Raw genomic sequence first — 21,196 nt, forward strand, 5'->3', positions numbered from 1 at the left:
ACTCACTGCACTGCATCCCCAGTGGTGCCAGTGCACTCTTTGGACTCACTGCTCTGCATCCGCAGAGGTGCCAGTGCACTCTTTGGACTCACTGCTCTGCATCCGCAGTGGTGCCAATGCACTCTCAGGACTCACTGCACTGCATCCCCAGTGGTGCCAGTGCACTCTCTGGATTCACTGCACTGCATCCCCTGTGGTGCCAGTGCACTCTCTAGACTCACTGCAGTGCATCCCCAGTGGTGCCAGTGCACTCTCTGGACTCACTGCACTGCATTGTCAAGGTGCCAGTGCACTCTCTGGACTCACTGCACTGCATCCCCAGTGGTGCCAGTGCACTCTCTGGACTCACTGCAGTGCATCCCCAGTGGTGCCAGTGCACTCTCTGGATTCACTGCAGTGCATCCCCAGTGGTGCCAGTGCACTCTCTGGACTCACTGCAGTGCATCCCCAGTGGTGCCAGTGCACTGTCTGGACTCATTGCACTGCATCCCCCGTGGTGCCAGTGCACTCTCAGGACTCACTGCACTGCATCCGCGGTGGTGCCAGTGCACTCTCTAGAGTCACTGCAGTGCATCCCCAGTGGTGCTAGGGCACTCTCAGGACTCACTGCTCTGCATCCCTACTGGTGCCAGTGCACTCTGTGCACTCACTGCAGTGCATCCCCAGTGGTGCCAGTGCACTCTCTGGACTCACTGCAGTGCATCCCCAGTGGTGCCAGTGCACTCTCAGGACTCACTGTACTGCATCCCCAGTGGTGCCAGTGCACTCTCTGGACTCACTGGACTGCATCCCCAGTGGTGCCAGTGCACTCACTGGACTCACTGCAGTGCATCACCAGTGGTGCCAGTGTACTCTCTGCACTCACTGCAGTGCATCCCCAGTGGTGCCAGTGCACTCTCTGGACTCACTGCAGTGCATCCCCAGTGGTGCCAGTGCACTCTCTGGACTCACTGCACTGCATCCCCAGTGGTGCCAGTGCACTCTCTGGACTCACTGCACTGCAACACCAGTGGTGCCAGTGCACTCTCTGGATTCACTGCAGTGCATACCCAGTGGTGCCAGTGCACTCTGTGGACTCACTGTACTGCATCGCCAGTGGTGCCAGTGCACTCTCTGGACTCACTGCAGTGCATCCCCAGTGTTGCCAGTGCACTCTCTGCACTCACTGCACTGCATCCCCAGTGGTGACAGTGCACTCTCTGGATTCACTGCACTGCATCCCCAGTGGTGCCAATGAACTCTCTGGACTCACTGCACTGCATCCCCACTGGTGCCAGTGCACTCTCTGCACTCACTGAACTGCATCCCCAAGGTGCCAGTACACTCTCTGGACTCACTGCACTGCATCCCCAGTGGTGCCAGTGCACTCTATGGACTCACTGCAGTGCCTCCCCTGAGGTGCCAGTACACTCTCTGGACTCACTGCAGTGCATCCCCAGTGGTGCCAGTGCATTCTCTGGACTCAATGCAGTGCATCCCCAGTGGTGCCACTGCACTCTCAGGACTCACTGCACTGCATCCCCAGTGCTGCCAGTGCACTCTCAGGACTCTCTGCTCTGCATCCCCAGTGGTGCCAGTGCACTCTCTGGACTCACTGCAGTGCATCCCCAGTGGTGCCAGTGCACTCTCAGGACTCACTGCACTGCATCCCCAGTGGTGCCAGTGCACTCTCTGGATTCACTGCACTGCATCCCCAGTGGTGCCAGTGCACTCTCTGGACTCACTGCAGTGCATCCCCAGTGGTGCCAGTGCACTCTCTGGACTCACTGCACTGCATCCCCAGTGGTGAAAATGCACTCTCTGGACTCACTGCACTGCATCCCCAGTGGTGCCAGTGCACTCTCTGAACTCACTGCACTGCATTCCCAGTGGTGCCAGTGCACTCTCTGGACTCACTGCACTGCATTCCCAGTGGTGCCAGTGCACTCTCTGGACTCACTGCAGTGCACCCCCAGTGGTGCCAGTGCACTCTCTGGACTCACTGCACTGCTTCCACAAGGTGCCAGTGCACTCTCTGGACTCACTGCACTCCATCCCCAGTGGTGGCAGTGCACTCTCTGGACTCACTGCAGTGCATCCGCAGTGGTGGCAGTGCACTCTCTGGACTCACTGCACTGCATTCCCAGTGGTGCCAGTGCACTCTCTGCACTCACTGCAGTGCATCCCCAGTGGTGCCAGTGCACTCTCTGGACTCACTGCACTGCATCCACAAGGTGCCAGTGCACTCTCTGGACTTACTGCAGTGCATCGCCAGTGGTGGCAGTGCACTCTCTGGACTCACTGCACTGCATCCAAATTGGTGCTAGTGCACTCTCTGCACTCACTGCACTGCATCCCCAGTGGTGCCAGTGCACTCTCTGCACTCACTGCACTGCATCCCCAGTGGTGCCACTGCACTCTCTGCACTCACTGCACTGCATCCCCAGTGGTGCCAGTGCACTCTCTGGACTCACTGCACTGCATCACCAAGGTGCCAGTGCACTCTCTGGACTCACTGCACTGCATCCCCAGTGGTGCCAGTGCACTCTCTGGACTCACTGAACTGCATCTCCAGTGGTGCCAGTGCACTCTCTGGACTCACTGCACTGCATCGCCAGTGGTGGCAATGCACTCTCTGGACTCACTGCACTGCATCCCCAGTGGTGCCAGTGCACTCTCTGGACTCACTGCAGTGCATCCCCAGTGGTGCCAGTGCATTCTCTGGACTCACTGCACTGCATCGCCAGTGGTGCCATTGCACTCTCTGGACTCACTGCACTGCATTCCCAGTGGTGCCAGTGCACTCTCTAGAGTCCCTGCAGTGCATCCCCAGAGGTGCCAGTGCACTCTATGTAGTCATTGAGCTGCATCCCCAGTGGTGCCAATGCGCTCTCTGGACTCACTGCACTGCATCCCCAGTGGTGCCAGTGCAGTCTCTGGACTCACTGCAGTGCATCGCTAGTGGTGCCAGTGCACTCCCTGGACTCACTGCAGTGCATCCCCAGTGGTGCCAGTGCACTCTCTGGACTCACTGCACTGCATCCCCAGTGGTGCCAGTGCACTCTCTGGACTCACTGCACTGCATCCCCAGTAGTGCCAGTGCACTCTCTGCACTCACTGCAGTGCATCGCCAGTGGTGCCAGTGCACTCTCTAGAGTCACTGCAGTGCATCCCCAGTGGTGCCAGTGCACTCTCTGGACTCACTGCACTGCATCCCCAGTGGTGCCAGGGCACTCTCTGGACTCACTGCACTGCATCCCCAGTGGTGCCAGTGTACTCTTTGGACTCACTGCACTGCATCCCCAGTGGTGCCAGTGCACTCTCTGGACTCACTGCACTGCATCCCCAGTGGTGCCAGTGCACTCTCTAGAGTCACTGCACTGCATCCCCAGTGGTGCCAGTGCACTCTCTGGACTCACTGCACTGCATCCCCAGTGGTGCCAGTGCACTCTTTGGACTCACTGCTCTGCATCCGCAGAGGTGCCAGTGCACTCTTTGGACTCACTGCTCTGCATCCGCAGTGGTGCCAATGCACTCTCTGGACTCACTGCACTGCATCCCCAGTGGTGCCAGTGCACTCTCTGGATTCACTGCACTGCATCCCCTGTGGTGCCAGTGCACTCTCTGGACTCACTGCACTGCATCCCCAGTGGTGCCAGTGCACTCTCTGGACTCACTGCACTGCATCCCCAGTGGTGCCAGTGCACTCTCTGGACTCACTGCACTGCATCCCCAGTAGTGCCAGTGCACTCTCTGCACTCACTGCAGTGCATCGCCAGTGGTGCCAGTGCACTCTCTAGAGTCACTGCAGTGCATCCCCAGTGGTGCCAGTGCACTCTCTGGACTCACTGCACTGCATCCCCAGTGGTGCCAGGGCACTCTCTGGACTCACTGCACTGCATCCCCAGTGGTGCCAGTGTACTCTTTGGACTCACTGCACTGCATCCCCAGTGGTGCCAGTGCACTCTCTGGACTCACTGCACTGCATCCCCAGTGGTGCCAGTGCATTCTCTAGAGTCACTGCACTGCATCCCCAGTGGTGCCAGTGCACTCTCTGGACTCACTGCACTGCATCCCCAGTGGTGCCAGTGCACTCTTTGGACTCACTGCTCTGCATCCGCAGAGGTGCCAGTGCACTCTTTGGACTCACTGCTCTGCATCCGCAGTGGTGCCAATGCACTCTCTGGACTCACTGCACTGCATCCCCAGTGGTGCCAGTGCACTCTCTGGATTCACTGCACTGCATCCCCTGTGGTGCCAGTGCACTCTCTAGACTCACTGCAGTGCATCCCCAGTGGTGCCAGTGCACTCTCTGGACTCACTGCACTGCATCGTCAAGGTGCCAGTGCACTCTCTGGACTCACTGCACTGCATCCCCAGTGGTGCCAGTGCACTCTCTGGACTCACTGCAGTGCATCCCCAGTGGTGCCAGTGCACTCTCTGGATTCACTGCAGTGCATCCCCAGTGGTGCCAGTGCACTCTCTGGACTCACTGCACTGCATCCCCAGTGGTGCCAGTGCACTCTCTGGACTCACTGCAGTGCATCCCCCGTGGTGCCAGTGCACTCTCAGGACTCACTGCACTGCATCCCCGGTGGTGCCAGTGCACTCTCTAGAGTCACTGCAGTGCATCCCCAGTGGTGCCAGTGCACTCTCAGGACTCACTGCTCTGCATCCCTACTGGTGCCAGTGCACTCTGTGCACTCACTGCAGTGCATCCCCAGTGGTGCCAGTGCACTCTCTGGACTCACTGCAGTGCATCCCCAGTGGTGCCAGTGCACTCTCAGGACTCACTGTACTGCATCCCCAGTGGTGCCAGTGCACTCTCTGGACTCACTGGACTGCATCCCCAGTGGTGCCAGTGCACTCACTGGACTCACTGCAGTGCATCACCAGTGGTGCCAGTGTACTCTCTGCACTCACTGCAGTGCATCCCCAGTGGTGCCAGTGCACTCTCTGGACTCACTGCAGTGCATCCCCAGTGGTGCCAGTGCACTCTCTGGACTCACTGCACTGCATCCCCAGTGGTGCCAGTGCACTCTCTGGACTCACTGCACTGCAACACCAGTGGTGCCAGTGCACTCTCTGGATTCACTGAAGTGCATACCCAGTGGTGCCAGTGCACTCTGTGGACTCACTGTACTGCATCGCCAGTGGTGCCAGTGCACTCTCTGGACTCACTGCAGTGCATCCCCAGTGGTGCCAGTGCACTCTCTGCACTCACTGCACTGCATCCCCAGTGGTGACAGTGCACTCTCTGGATTCACTGCACTGCATCCCCAGTGGTGCTACTGCACTTTCTGGACTCACTGCACTGCATCCCCAAGGTGCCAGTGCACTCTCTGGACTCACTGCACTGCATCCCCAGTGGTGCCAATGCACTCTCTGGACTCACTGCACTGCATCCCCAGTGGTGCCAGTGCACTCTCTGGACTCACTGCACTGCATCACCAGTGGTGCCAGTGCACTCTCTGGACTCACTGCAGTGCATCCCCAGTGGTGCCACTGCACTCTCTGGACTCACTGCACTGCATCCCCACTGGTGCCAGTGCACTCTCTGGATTCACTGCACTGCATCCCCAGTGGTGCCAGTGCACTCTCTGGACTCACTGCAGTGCATCCCCAGTGGTGCTAGTACACTCTTGGACTCACTGCACTGCATCCCCAAGGTGCCAGTGCACTCTCTGGACTCACTGCACTGCATCCCCAGTGTTCCCAGTGCACTCTCTGGACTCACTGCACTGCATCCCCAGTGGTGCCAGTGCACTCTCTGGAAGCACTGCAGTGCATCCCCTGAGGTGCCAATGCACTTTCTGGACTCACTGCAGTGCATCTCCAGTGGTGCCAGTGCATTCTCTGGACTCACTGCAGTGCATCCCCAGTGGTGCCAGTGCACTCTCTGGACTCACTGCACTGCATCCCCAGTGGTGCCAGTGCACTCTCTGGACTCACTGCAGTGCATCCCCAGTGGTGCCTGTGCACTCCCTGGACTCACCGGGGTGCATCCCCAGAGGTGCCAGTGCACTCTCTGGACTCACTGCACTACATCCCCAGTGGTGCCAGTGCACTCTCTGGACTCACGGAACTGAATCCCCAGTGGTGCCAGTGCACTCTCTGGACTCACTGTACTGCTACCCCAGTGGTGCCTGTGAAGTCTCTGGACTCACTGCAGTGCATCCCCAGTGGTGCCAGTGCAACCTCAGGACTCACAGCAGTGCAGCTCCAGTTGGTGCCAGTGCACTCTCTGGACTCACTGCACTGCATCCCCAGTGGTGCCAGTGCAGTCTCTGTGTTAGTGTTGGGGAGAATCGAATGGATGTTTTACTAATGTCTCTTAGGTAATGGGACCTACAGTATAATTAAGCATTGCCAAATGTACTTACCTTATCAATTAATCTATGTATACTGGATACTTAGGGAGTACATTGAACAATCAAAAGAATCATTGAAGGGGAACCTTGGGAGGGAACAGGTACAACCTGACCTTGGAAAAGGGCTTGGAAATGATGAAATGAGTTGAAGCAGAACCAAGAAGCGGAGGGAGCATGCGTCGAGTAAGAAAGGTGAAAAGTTTAGCGGAGAGGAAGACTCCTTACTTCATCTGGACGACCACCTGGACGACCACCAGAGTGCGCCACGCATGTGCAAAGGGGAGGGGAGCTAATTAGAATGAAAAGCGAGGCTGCTGTTGCAACCTGTAATGAATATGTATACCTGACGCAATATTGTATGTATAAATAACGGCTGGGAAGTAACGGGACTTGAAGCCAGATTTGGGCACCTGCCCCGGCTTCCAGCGCTGAATAAAGCACCTTCATATAATAACTTGGTGATTATGTGGTTGCTAGGCTAACATCTGGACTCACTGCAGTGCATCCCCAGTGGTGCCAGTGCACTCTCTGGAGTCACTGCAGTGCATCCCCAGTGGTGCCAGTGCACTCTCTGGACTCACTGCAGTGCATCCCCAGTGGTGCCTGTGCACTCCCTGGACTCACTGCAGTGCATCCCCAGTGGTGCCAGTGCACTCTCTGGACTCACCGGGGTGCATCCCCAGAGGTGCCAGTGCACTCGCTGGACTCACTGCACTGCATCCCCAGTGGTGCCAGTGCACTCTCTGGACTCACTGCATTGCATCCCCAGTGGTGGCAGTGCACTGTCTAGACTCACTGCAGTGCATCCCCTGTGGTGCCATTGCACTCTCAGGACTCACTGCACTGTATCCCCAGTGGTGCCAGTGCACTCTCTGGACTCACTGCACTGCATCCCCATTGCTGACAGTGCCCTCTCTGGACTCAGTGCACTGCATCCCCAGTGGTGCCAGTTCACTCTCTGGACTCACTGCACTGCATCCCCAGTGGTGCCAGTGGCTCTCTGGACTCATTGCACTGCATCCCCAGTGGTGCCAGTGCACTCTCTGGACTCACTGCAGTGCATCCACGTTGGTGCCAGTGTACTCTCTTAACTCACTGCACTGCATCACCATTGGTGCCAGTGCACTCTCTGGACTCACTGCACTGCATCCCCAATGGTGCCACTGCACTCTCTGGACTCACTGCACTGCATCCCCAGTGGTGCCAGTGCACTCTCTGGACTCACTGCAGTGCATCCCTTGTGGTGCCAGTGCACTCTGCGGACTCACTGCACTGCATCCCCAGTGGTGCCAGTGCACTCTCTGGACTCACTGCACTGCATCCCCAGTGGTGCCAGAGCACTCTCTGGACTCACTGCACTGCATCCCCAGTGGTGACAGTGCACTCTCTGGACTCACTGCACTGCATCCCCAGTGGTGCCAGTGCACTCTCTGGACTCACTGCAGTGCATCCCCAGTGGTGCCACTGTACTCGCTGAAAACACCGGGGTGCAACCGCAGCGGTGCCAGTGCACTCTCTGCACTCACGGCAGTGCATCCCCAGTGGTGCCAGTGCACTCTCTGGACTCACTGCAATGTATCCCCCGTGGTGCCAGTGCACTCTGTGGACTCAGTGCACTGCATCCATATGGTGCCAGTGCACTCTCTGGACTCACTGCAGTGCATCCCCAGTTGTGCCAGTGCACTCTCTGGACTCACTGCACTGCATCCCAGTGGTGCCAGTGCACTCTCTGGACTCACTGCAGTGCATCCCCAGTGGTGCCAGTGCACTCTCTGGACTCACTGCACTGCATCCCCAGTGGTGCCAGTGCACTCTCTGGACTCACTGCAGTGCATCGCCAGTGGTGCCAGTGCACTCTCTGTACTCACTGCACTGCATCCCCAGTGGTGCCAGTGCACTCTCTGGACTCACTGCAGTGCAACCCCAATGGTGCCAGTGCATTCTCTTTACTCACTGCACTGCATCCCCAGTGGTGCCAGTGCACTCTCTGGACTCACTGCACTGCATCCCCAGTGGTGCCAGTGCACTCTCTGGACTCACTGCACTGCATCCCCAGTGGTGCCAGTGCAATCTCTGGACTCACGGCAGTGCATCCCCAGTGGTGCCAGTGCACTCTCTGGACTCACTGCACTGCATCCCCAGTGGTGCCAGTGCACTCTCTGGACTCACTGCAGTGCATCCCCAGTGGTGACAGTGCACTCTCTGGACTCACTGCGCTGCATCCCCAGTGGTGACAGTGCACTCTCTGGACTTGCCAGGGTGCATCCCCAGTGGTGCCATTGCACTCTCTGGACTCAGTGCACTGCATCCCCAGTGGTGCCAGTGCACTCTCTGGACTCACTGCACTGCATCCCCAGTGGTGCCAGTGCAATCTCTGGACTCACGGCAGTGCATCCCCAATCGTACCAGTGCACTCTCTGGACTCACTGCACTGCATCCCCAGTGATGCCACTGCAACCTCTGGTCTCACTGCAGCGCATCCCCAGTGGTACCAGTGCACTCTCTGGACTCACTGCACTTCATCCCCACTGGTGCCAGTGCACTCTCTGGACTCACTGCACTGCATCCCCAGTGGTGCCAGTGCACTCTCTGGACTCACTGCACTGCATCCCCAGTGGGGACAGTGCACTCTCTGGACTTGCCGGGGTGCATCCCCAGTGGTGCCAGTGCACTCTCTGGACTCACTGCACTGCATCCCCAATGGTGCCACTGCACTCTCTGGACTCACTGCACTGCATCCCCAGTGGTGCCAGTGCACTCTCTGGACTCACTGCAGTGCATCACTTGTGGTGCCAGTGCACTCTGTGGACTCACTGCACTGCATCCCCAGTGGTGCCAGTGCACTCTCTGGACTCACTGCACTGCATCCCCAGTGGTGCCAGAGCACTCTCTGGACTCACTGCACTGCATCCCCAGTGGTGACAGTGCACTCTCTGGACTCACTGTACTGCATCCCAGGTGGTGCCAGTGCACTCTCTGGAGTCACTGCACTGCATCCCCAGTGGTGCCAGTGCACTCTCTGGACTCACTGTACTGCAACTCCAGTGGTGCCAGTGCACTCTGTGGACTCACTGCAGTGCATCGCCAGTGGTGCCAGTGCACTCTCTGGACTCACTGCAGTGCATCGCCAGTGGTGCCAGTGCCCTCTCTGGACTCACTGCACTGCATCCCCAGTGGTGCCAGTGCAGCCTCTGTGTTAGTGTTGGGGAGAATCGAATGGATGTTTTACTAATGTCTCTTAGGTAATGGGACCTACAGTATAATTAAGCATTGCCAAATGTACTTACCTTATCAATTAATCTATGTATACTGGATACTTAGGGAGTACATTGAACAATCAAAAGAATCATTGAAGGGGAACCTTGGGAGGGAACAGGTACAACCTGACCTTGGATAATGGCCTGGAAATGATGATATGAGTTGATGCAGAACCAAGAAGCGGAGGGAGCATGCGTCGAGTAAGAAAGGTGAAAAGTTTAGCGGAGAGGAAGACTCCTTACTTCATCTGGACGACCACCTGGACGACCACCGGAGTGCGCCACGCATGTGCTAAGGGGAGGGGAGCTAATTAGAATGAAAAGCGAGGCTGCTGTTGCAACCTGTAATGAATATGTATACCTGACGCAATATTGTATGTATAAATAACAGCTGGGAAGTAACGGGACTTGAAGCCAGATTTGGGCACCTGCCCCGGCTTCCAGCGCTGAATAAAGCACCTTCATATAATCACTTGGTGATTATGTGGTTGCTAGGCTAACATCTGGACTCACTGCAGTGCATCCCCAGTGGTGCCAGTGCACTCTCTGGAGTCACTGCAGTGCATCCCCAGTGGTGCCAGTGCACTCTCTGGACTCACTGCACTGCATCCCCAGTGGTGCCGGGGCACTCTCTGGACTCACCGGGGTGCATCCCCAGTGTTGCCAGTGCACTCTCTGGACTCACTGCACTGCATCCCCAGTGGTGACAGTGCACTCTCTGGACTCACTGCGCTGCATCCCCAGTGGTGACAGTGCACTCTCTGGACTTGCCAGGGTGCATCCCCAGTGGTGCCAGTGCACTCTCTGGACTCAGTGCACTGCATCCCCAGTGGTGCCAGTTCACTCTCTGGACTCACTGCAGTGCATCCCCAGTGGTGCCAGTGCACTCTCTGGACTCACTGCAGTGCATCCCCAATCGTACCAGTGCACTCTCTGGACTCACTGCACTGCATCCCCAGTGATGCCACTGCAACCTCTGGTCTCACTGCAGCGCATCCCCAGTGGTACCAGTGCACTCTCTGGACTCACTGCACTTCGTCCCCACTGGTGCCAGTGCACTCTCTGGACTCACTGCACTGCATCCCCAGTGGTGCCAGTGCACTCTCTGGACTCACTGCACTGCATCCCCAGTGGGGACAGTGCACTCTCTGGACTCACTGCACTGCATCCCCACTGGTGCCAGTGCACTCTCTGGACTCACTGCAGTGCATTCCCAGTGGTGCCAGTGCACTCTCTGTACTCACTGCACTGCATCCCCAGTGGTGCCAGTTGCTCTCTGGACTCATTGCACTGCATCCCCAGTGGTGCCAGTGCACTCTCTGGACTCACTGCAGTGCATCCACAGTGGTGCCAGTGTACTCTCTTAACTCACTGCACTGCATCACCATTGGTGCCAGTGCACTCTCTGGACTCACTGCACTGCATCCCCAATGGTGCCACTGCACTCTCTGGACTCACTGCACTGCATCCCCAGTGGTGCCAGTGCACTCTCTGGACTCACTGCAGTGCATCCCTTGTGGTGCCAGTGCACTCTGTGGACTCACTGCACTGCATCCCCAGTGGTGCCAGTGCACTCTCTGGACTCACTGCACTGCATCCCCAGTGGTGCCAGAGCACTCTCTGGACTCACTGCACTGCATCCCCAGTGGTGACAGTGCACTCTCTGGACTCACTGCACTGCATCCCCAGTGGTGCCAGTGCACTCTCTGGACTCACTGCAGTGCATCCCCAGTGGTGCCACTGCACTCTCTGAAAACACCGGGGTGCAACCGCAGCGGTGCCAGTGCACTCTCTGCACTCACGGCAGTGCATCCCCAGTGGTGCCAGTGCACTCTCTGGACTCACTGCAATTGGTCCCCTGTGGTGCCAGTGCACTCTGTGGACTCAGTGCACTGCATCCCAATGGTGCCAGTGCACTCTCTGGACTCACTGCACTGCATCCCAGTGGTGCCAGTGCACTCTCTGGACTCACTGCAGTGCATTCCCAGTGGTGCCAGTGCACTCTCTGGACTCACTGCACTGCAACCCCAGTGGTGCCAGTGCACTCTCTGGACTCACTGCAGTGCATCCCCAGTGGTGCCAGTGCACTCTCTGTACTCACTGCACTGCATCCCCAGTGGTGCTAGTGCACTCTCTGGACTGACTGCAGTGCAACCCCAATGGTGCCAGTGCATTCTCTTTACTCACTGCACTGCATCCCCACTGGTGCCAGTGCACTCTCTGGACTCACTGCACTGCATCCCCAGTGGTGCCAGTGCACTCTCTTTACTCACTGCACTGCATCCCCAGTGGTGCCAGTGCACTCTCTGGACTCACTGCACTGCATCCCCAGTGGTGCCAGTGCACTCTATGGACTCACTGCACTGCATCCCCAGTGGTGCCAGTGCAATCTCTGGACTCACGGCAGTGCATCCCCAGTGGTGCCAGTGCACTCTCTGGACTCACTGCACTGCATCCCCAGTGGTGCCAGTGCACTCTCTGTACTCACTGCACTGCATCCCCAGTGGTGCCAGTGCACTCTCTGGACTTGCCGGGGTGCATCCCCAGTGGTGCCAGTGCACTCTCTGGACTCACTGCAGTGCATCCCCAGTGGTGCCAGTGCACTCTCTGGAATCACTGCATTCCCAGTGGTGCCAGGGCACTCTCTGGACTCACTGCACTGCATCCCCAGTGGTACCTGTGAAGTCTCTGGACTCACTGCAGTGCATCTCCAATGGTGCCAGTGCACTCTTTGGACTCACTGCACTGCATCCCCAGTGGTGCCACTGTACTCTCCGGACTCAGTGCACTGCATCCCCAGTGGTGCCAGTGCCCTCTGTGGACTCTCTGCACTACATCCCCAGTGGTGCCAGTGAACTCTCTGGACTCACTGCACTGCATCCCCACTGGTGCCAGTGCACTCTCTGGACTCACGGCAGTGCATCCCCAGTGGTGCTAGTGCACTCTCTGGAGTCACTGCACTGCGTTGCCATTGGTGCCAGTGCACTCTCTGGACTCATTGCACTGCATCCCCAGTGGTGCCAGTGCACTCTCTGGACTCACTGCACTGCATCCCCAGTGGTGCCAGTGCACTCTCAGGAGTCACTGCGCTTCATCCCCAGTGGTTCCAGTGCACTCTCTGGACTCACTGCACTGCAACTCCAGTGGTGCCAGTGCACTCTGTGGACTCACTGCACTGCATCCCCAGTGGTGCCAGTGCACTCTCTGGACTCACTGTACTGCATCCCAGGTGGTGCCAGTGCACTCTCTGGACTCACTGCACTGCATCCCCAGTGGTGCCAGTGCACTCTCTGGACTCACTGCACTGCAACTCCAGTGGTGCCAGTGCACTCTGTGGACTCACTGCAGTGCATCGCCAGTGGTGCCAGTGCACTCTCTGGACTCACTGCAGTGCATCGCCAGTGGTGCCAGTGCCCTCTCTGGACTCACTGCACTGCATCCCCAGTGGTGCCAGTGCAGTCTCTGTGTTAGTGTTGGGGAGAATCGAATGGATGTTTTACTAATGTCTCTTAGGAATGGGACCTACAGTATAATTAAGCATTGCCAAATGTACTTACCTTATCAATTAATCTATGTATACTGGATACTTAGGGAGTACATTGAACAATCAAAAGAATCATTGAAGGGGAACCTTGGGAGGGAACAGGTACAACCTGACCTTGGATAAGGGCCTGGAAATGATGAAATGAGTTGAAGCAGAACCAAGAAGCGGAGGGAGCATGCGTCGAGTAAGAAAGGTGAAAAGTTTAGCGGAGAGGAAGACTCCTTACTTCATCTGGACGACCACCTGGACGACCACCGGAGTGCGCCACGCATGTGCTAAGGGGAGGGGAGCTAATTAGAATGAAAAGCGAGGCTGCTGTTGCAACCTGTAATGAATATGTATACCTGACGCAATATTGTATGTATAAATAACGGCTGGGAAGTAACGGGACTTGAAGCCAGATTTGGGCACCTGCCCCGGCTTCCAGCGCTGAATAAAGCACCTTCATATAATCACTTGGTGATTATGTGGTTGCTAGGCTAACATCTGGACTCACTGCAGTGCATCCTCAGTGGTGCCAGTGCACTCTCTGGAGTCACTGCAGTGCATCCCCAGTGGTGCCAGTGCACTCTCTGGACTCACTGCACTGCATCCCCAGTGGTGCCGGGGCACTCTCTGGACTCACCGGGGTGCATCCCCAGTGTTGCCAGTGCACTCTCTGGACTCACTGCACTGCATCCCCAGTGGTGCCAGTGCACTCTCTGGACTCACTGCACTGCATCCCCAGTGGTGACAGTGCACTCTCTGGACTTGCCAGGGTGCATCCCCAGTGGTGCCAGTGCACTCTCTGGACTCAGTGCACTGCATCCCCAGTGGTGCCAGTGCACTCTCTGGACTCACTGCAGTGCATCCCCAGTGGTGCCAGTGCACTCTCTGGACTCACTGCAGTGCATCCCCAATCGTACCAGTGCACTCTCTTTACTCACTGCACTGCATCCCCAGTGGTGCCAGTGCACTCTCTGGACTCACTGCACTGCATCCCCAGTGGTGCCAGTGCACTCTATGGACTCACTGCACTGCATCCCCAGTGGTGCCAGTGCAATCTCTGGACTCACGGCAGTGCATCCCCAGTGGTGCCAGTGCACTCTCTGGACTCACTGCACTGCATCCCCAGTGGTGCCAGTGCACTCTCTGTACTCACTGCACTGCATCCCCAGTGGTGCCAGTGCACTCTCTGGACTTGCCGGGGTGCATCCCCAGTGGTGCCAGTGCACTCTCTGGACTCACTGCAGTGCATCCCCAGTGGTGCCAGTGCACTCTCTGGAATCACTGCATTCCCAGTGGTGCCAGGGCACTCTCTGGACTCACTGCACTGCATCCCCAGTGGTACCTGTGAAGTCTCTGGACTCACTGCAGTGCATCTCCAATGGTGCCAGTGCACTCTTTGGACTCACTGCACTGCATCCCCAGTGGTGCCACTGTACTCTCCGGACTCAGTGCACTGCATCCCCAGTGGTGCCAGTGCCCTCTGTGGACTCTCTGCACTACATCCCCAGTGGTGCCAGTGAACTCTCTGGACTCACTGCACTGCATCCCCACTGGTGCCAGTGCACTCTCTGGACTCACGGCAGTGCATCCCCAGTGGTGCTAGTGCACTCTCTGGAGTCACTGCACTGCGTTGCCATTGGTGCCAGTGCACTCTCTGGACTCATTGCACTGCATCCCCAGTGGTGCCAGTGCACTCTCTGGACTCACTGCACTGCATCCCCAGTGGTGCCAGTGCACTCTCAGGAGTCACTGCGCTTCATCCCCAGTGGTTCCAGTGCACTCTCTGGACTCACTGCACTGCAACTCCAGTGGTGCCAGTGCACTCTGTGGACTCACTGCACTGCATCCCCAGTGGTGCCAGTGCACTCTCTGGACTCACTGTACTGCATCCCAGGTGGTGCCAGTGCACTCTCTGGACTCACTGCACTGCATCCCCAGTGGTGCCAGTGCACTCTCTGGACTCACTGCACTGCAACTCCAGTGGTGCCAGTGCACTCTGTGGACTCACTGCAGTGCATCGCCAGTGGTGCCAGTGCACTCTCTGGACTCACTGCAGTGCATCGCCAGTGGTGCCAGTGCCCTCTCTGGACTCACTGCACTGCATCCCCAGTGGTGCCAGTGCAGTCTCTGTGTTAGTGTTGGGGAGAATCGAATGGATGTTTTACTAATGTCTCTTAGGAATGGGACCTACAGTATAATTAAGCATTGCCAAATGTACTTACCTTATCAATTAATCTATGTATACTGGATACTTAGGGAGTACATTGAACAATCAAAAGAATCATTGAAGGGGAACCTTGGGAGGGAACAGGTACAACCTGACCTTGGATAAGGGCCTGGAAATGATGAAATGAGTTGAAGCAGAACCAAGAAGCGGAGGGAGCATGCGTCGAGTAAGAAAGGTGAAAAGTTTAGCGGAGAGGAAGACTCCTTACTTCATCTGGACGACCACCTGGACGACCACCGGAGTGCGCCACGCATGTGCTAAGGGGAGGGGAGCTAATTAGAATGAAAAGCGAGGCTGCTGTTGCAACCTGTAATGAATATGTATACCTGACGCAATATTGTATGTATAAATAACGGCTGGGAAGTAACGGGACTTGAAGCCAGATTTGGGCACCTGCCCCGGCTTCCAGCGCTGAATAAAGCACCTTCATATAATCACTTGGTGATTATGTGGTTGCTAGGCTAACATCTGGACTCACTGCAGTGCATCCTCAGTGGTGCCAGTGCACTCTCTGGAGTCACTGCAGTGCATCCCCAGTGGTGCCAGTGCACTCTCTGGACTCACTGCACTGCATCCCCAGTGGTGCCGGGGCACTCTCTGGACTCACCGGGGTGCATCCCCAGTGTTGCCAGTGCACTCTCTGGACTCACTGCACTGCATCCCCAGTGGTGCCAGTGCACTCTCTGGACTCACTGCACTGCATCCCCAGTGGTGACAGTGCACTCTCTGGACTTGCCAGGGTGCATCCCCAGTGGTGCCAGTGCACTCTCTGGACTCAGTGCACTGCATCCCCAGTGGTGCCAGTGCACTCTCTGGACTCACTGCAGTGCATCCCCAGTGGTGCCAGTGCACTCTCTGGACTCACTGCAGTGCATCCCCAATCGTACCAGTGCACTCTCTGGACTCACTGCACTGCATCCCCAGTGATGCCACTGCAACCTCTGGTCTCACTGCAGCGCATCCCCAGTGGTGCCAGTGCACTCTCTGGACTCACTGGACTGCATCCCCACTGGTGCCAGTGCACTCTCTGGACTCACTGCACTGCATCCCCAGTGGTGCCAGTGCACTCTCTGGACTCACTGCACTGCATCCCCAGTGGTGCCAGTGCACTCTCTGGACTTGCCGGGGTGCATCCCCAGTGGTGCCAGTGCACTCTCTGGACTTGCCGGGGTGCATCCCCAGTGGTGCCAGTGCACTCTCTGGACTCACTGCAGTGCATCCCCAGTGGTGCCAGTGCACTCTCTGGAATCACTACATTCCCAGTGGTGCCAGGGCACTCTCTGGACTCACTGCACTGCATCCCCAGTGGTACCTGTGAAGTCTCTGGACTCACTGCAGTGCATCCCCAATGGTGCCAGTGCACTCTTTGGACTCACTGCACTGCATCCCCAGTGGTGCCACTGTACTCTCCGGACTCACTGCACTGCATCCCCAGTGGTGCCAGTGCCCTCTGTGGACTCACTGCACTACATCCCCAGTGGTGCCAGTGAACTCTCTGGACTCACTGCACTGCATCCCCAGTGGTGCCAGTGCACTCTCTGGACTCACTGCAGTGCATCCCCAGTGGTGCTAGTGGACTCTCTGGACTCACTGCAGTGCATCCCCAGTGGTGCTAGTGCACTCTCTGGACTCACTGCACTGCGTTGCCATTGGTGCCAGTGCACTGTCTGGACTCATTGCACTGCATCCCCAGTGGTGCCAGTGCACTCTCTGGACTCACTGCACTGCATCCCCAGTGGTGCCAGTGCACTCTCAGGAGTCACTGCGCTGCATCCCCAGTGGTTCCAGTGCACTCTCTGGACTCACTGCACTGCAACTCCAGTGGTGCCAGTGCACTCTCTGGACTCACTGCACTGCATCCCCAGTGGTGCCAGTGCACTCTCTGGACTCACTGCACTGCAACTCCAGTGGTGCCAGTGCACTCTGTGGACTCACTGCAGTGCATCGCCAGTGGTGCCAGTGCACTCTCTGGACTCACTGCAGTGCATCGCCAGTGGTGCCAGTGCCCTCTCTTGACTCACTGCACTGCATCCCCAGTGGTGCCAGTGCAGTCTCTGTTTTAGTGTTGGGGAGAATCGAATGGATGTTTTACTAATGTCTCTTAGGTAATGGGACCTACAGTATAATTAAGCATTGCCAAATGTACTTACCTTATCAATTAATCTATGTATACTGGATACTTAGGGAGTACATTGAACAATCAAAAGAATCATTGAAGGGGAACCTTGGGAGGGAACAGGTACAACCTGACCTTGGATAAGGGCCTGGAAATGATGAAATGAGTTGAAGCAGAACCAAGAAGCGGAGGGAGCATGCGTCGAGTAAGAAAGGTGAAAAGTTTAGCGGAGAGGAAGACTCCTTACTTCATCTGGACGACCACCTGGACGACCACCGGAGTGCGCCACGCATGTGCTAAGGGGAGGGGAGCTAATTAGAATGAAAAGCGAGGCTGCTGTTGCAACCTGTAATGAATATGTATACCTGACGCAATATTGTATGTATAAATAACGGCTGGGAAGTAACGGGACTTGAAGCCAGATTTGGGCACCTGCCCCGGCTTCCAGCGCTGAATAAAGCACCTTCATATAATCACTTGGTGATTATGTGGTTGCTAGGCTAACATCTGGACTCACTGCAGTGCATCCCCAGTGGTGCCAGTGCACTCTCTGGAGTCACTGCAGTGCATCCCCAGTGGTGCCAGTGCACTCTCTGGACTCACTGCACTGCATCGCCAGTGGTGCCGGGGCACTCTCTGGACTCACCGGGGTGCATCCCCAGTGTTGCCAGTGCACTCTCTGGACTCACTGCAGTGCATCCCCAGTGGTGCCAGTGCACTCTCTGGACTCACTGCAGTGCATCCCCAGTGGTGCCAGTGCACTCTCTGGACTCACTGCAGTGCATCCCCAATCGTACCAGTGCACTCTCTGGACTCACTGCACTGCATCCCCAGTGATGCCACTGCAACCTCTGGTCTCACTGCAGCGCATCCCCAGTGGTGCCAGTGCACTCTCTGGACTCACTGCACTGCATCCCCACTGGTGCCAGTGCACTCTCTGGACTCACTGCACTGCATCCCCAGTGGTGCCAGTGCACTCTCTGGACTCACTGCACTGCATCCCCAGTGGTGCCAGTGCACTCTCTGTACTCACTGAACTGCATCCCCAGTGGTGCCAGTGCACTCTCTGGACTCACTGCAGTGCATCCCCAGTAGTGCCAGTGCACTCTCTGGAATCACTACATTCCCAGTGGTGCCAGGGCACTCTCTGGACTCACTGCACTGCATCCCCAGTGGTACCTGTGAAGACTCTGGACTCACTGCAGTGCATCCCCAATGGTGCCAGTGCACTCTTTGGACTCACTGCACTGCATCCCCAGTGGTGCCACTGTACTCTCCGGACTCACTGCACTGCATCCCCAGTGGTGCCAGTGCCCTCTGTGGACTCACTGCACTAAATCCCCAGTGGTGCCAGTGAACTCTCTGGACTCACTGCACTGCATCCCCAGTGGTGCCAGTGCACTCTCTGGACTCACTGCAGTGCATCCCCAGTGGTGCTAGTGGACTCTCTGGACTCACTGCAGTGCATCCCCAGTGGTGCTAGTGCACTCTCTGGACTCACTGCACTGCGTTGCCATTGGTGCCAGTGCACTGTCTGGACTCATTGCACTGCATCCCCAGTGGTGCCAGTGCACTCTCTGGACTCACTGCACTGCATCCCCAGTGGTGCCAGTGCACTCTCAGGAGTCACTGCGCTGCATCCCCAGTGGTTCCAGTGCACTCTCTGGACTCACTGCACTGCAACTCCAGTGGTGCCAGTGCACTCTCTGGACTCACTGCACTGCATCCCCAGTGGTGCCAGTGCACTCTCTGGACTCACTGCACTGCAACTCCAGTGTTGCCAGTGCACTCAGTGGACTCACTGCAGTGCATCGCCAGTGGTGCCAGTGCACTCTCTGGACTCACTGCAGTGCATCGCCAGTGGTGCCAGTGCCCTCTCTGGACTCACTGCACTGCATCCCCAGTGGTGCCAGTGCAGTCTCTGTTTTAGTGTTGGGGAGAATCGAATGGATGTTTTACTAATGTCTCTTAGGTAATGGGACCTACAGTATAATTAAGCATTGCCAAATGTACTTACCTTATCAATTAATCTATGTATACTGGATACTTAGGGAGTACATTGAACAATCAAAAGAATCATTGAAGGGGAACCTTGGGAGGGAACAGGTACAACCTGACCTTGGATAAGGGCCTGGAAATGATGAAATGAGTTGAAGCAGAACCAAGAAGCGGAGGGAGCATGCGTCGAGTAAGAAAGGTGAAAAGTTTAGCGGAGAGGAAGACTCCTTACTTCATCTGGACGACCACCTGGACGACCACCGGAGTGCGCCACGCATGTGCTAAGGGGAGGGGAGCTAATTAGAATGAAAAGCGAGGCTGCTGTTGCAACCTGTAATGAATATGTATACCTGACGCAATATTGTATGTATAAATAACGGCTGGGAAGTAACGGGACTTGAAGCCAGATTTGGGCACCTGCCCCGGCTTCCAGCGCTGAATAAAGCACCTTCATATAATCACTTGGTGATTATGTGGTTGCTAGGCTAACATCTGGACTCACTGCAGTGCATCCCCAGTGGTGCCAGTGCACTCTCTGGAGTCACTGCAGTGCATCCCCAGTGGTGCCAGTGCACTCTCTGGACTCACTGCACTGCATCGCCAGTGGTGCCGGGGCACTCTCTGGACTCACCGGGGTGCATCCCCAGTGTTGCCAGTGCACTCTCTGGACTCACTGCAGTGCATCCCCAGTGGTGCCAGTGCACTCTCTGGACTCACTGCGCTGCATCCCCAGTGGTGACAGTGCACTCTCTGGACTTGCCAGGGTGCATCCCCAGTGGTGCCAGTGCACTCTCTGGACTCAGTGCACTGCATCCCCAGTGGTGCCAGTGCACTCTCTGGACTCACTGCAGTGCATCCCCAGTGGTGCCAGTGCACTCTCTGGACTCACTGCAGTGCATCCCCAATCGTACCAGTGCACTCTCTGGACTCACTGCACTGCATCCCCAGTGATGCCACTGCAACCTCTGGTCTCACTGAAGCGCATCCCCAGTGGTGCCAGTGCACTCTCTGGACTCACTGCACTGCATCCCCACTGGTGCCAGTGCACTCTCTGGACTCACTGCACTGCATCCCCAGTGGTGCCAGTGCACTCTCTGTACTCACTGCACTGCATCCCCAGTGGTGCCAGTGCACTCTCTGGACTTGCCGGGGTGCATCCCCAGTGGTGCCAGTGCACTCTCTGGACTCACTGCAGTGCATCCCCAGTGGTGCCAGTGCACTCTCTGGAATCACTACATTCCCAGTGGTGCCAGGGCACTCTCTGGACTCACTGCACTGCATCCCCAGTGGTACCTGTGAAGTCTCTGGACTCACTGCAGTGCATCCCCAATGGTGCCAGTGCACTCTTTGGACTCACTGCACTGCATCCCCAGTGGTGCCACTGTACTCTCCGGACTCACTGCACTGCATCCCCAGTGGTGCCAGTGCCCTCTGTGGACTCACTGCACTAAATCCCCAGTGGTGCCAGTGAACTCTCTGGACTCACTGCACTGCATCCCCAGTGGTGCCAGTGCACTCTCTGGACTCACTGCAGTGCATCCCCAGTGGTGCTAGTGGACTCTCTGGACTCACTGCAGTGCATCCCCAGTGGTGCTAGTGCACTCTCTGGACTCACTGCACTGCGTTGCCATTGGTGCCAGTGCACTGTCTGGACTCATTGCACTGCATCTCCAGTGGTGCCAGTGCACTCTCTGGACTCACTGCACTGCATCCCCA

Source organism: Anser cygnoides, chromosome W, assembly GCF_040182565.1.
Source record: "Anser cygnoides isolate HZ-2024a breed goose chromosome W, Taihu_goose_T2T_genome, whole genome shotgun sequence".
Lineage (NCBI taxonomy): Eukaryota > Metazoa > Chordata > Aves > Anseriformes > Anatidae > Anser > Anser cygnoides.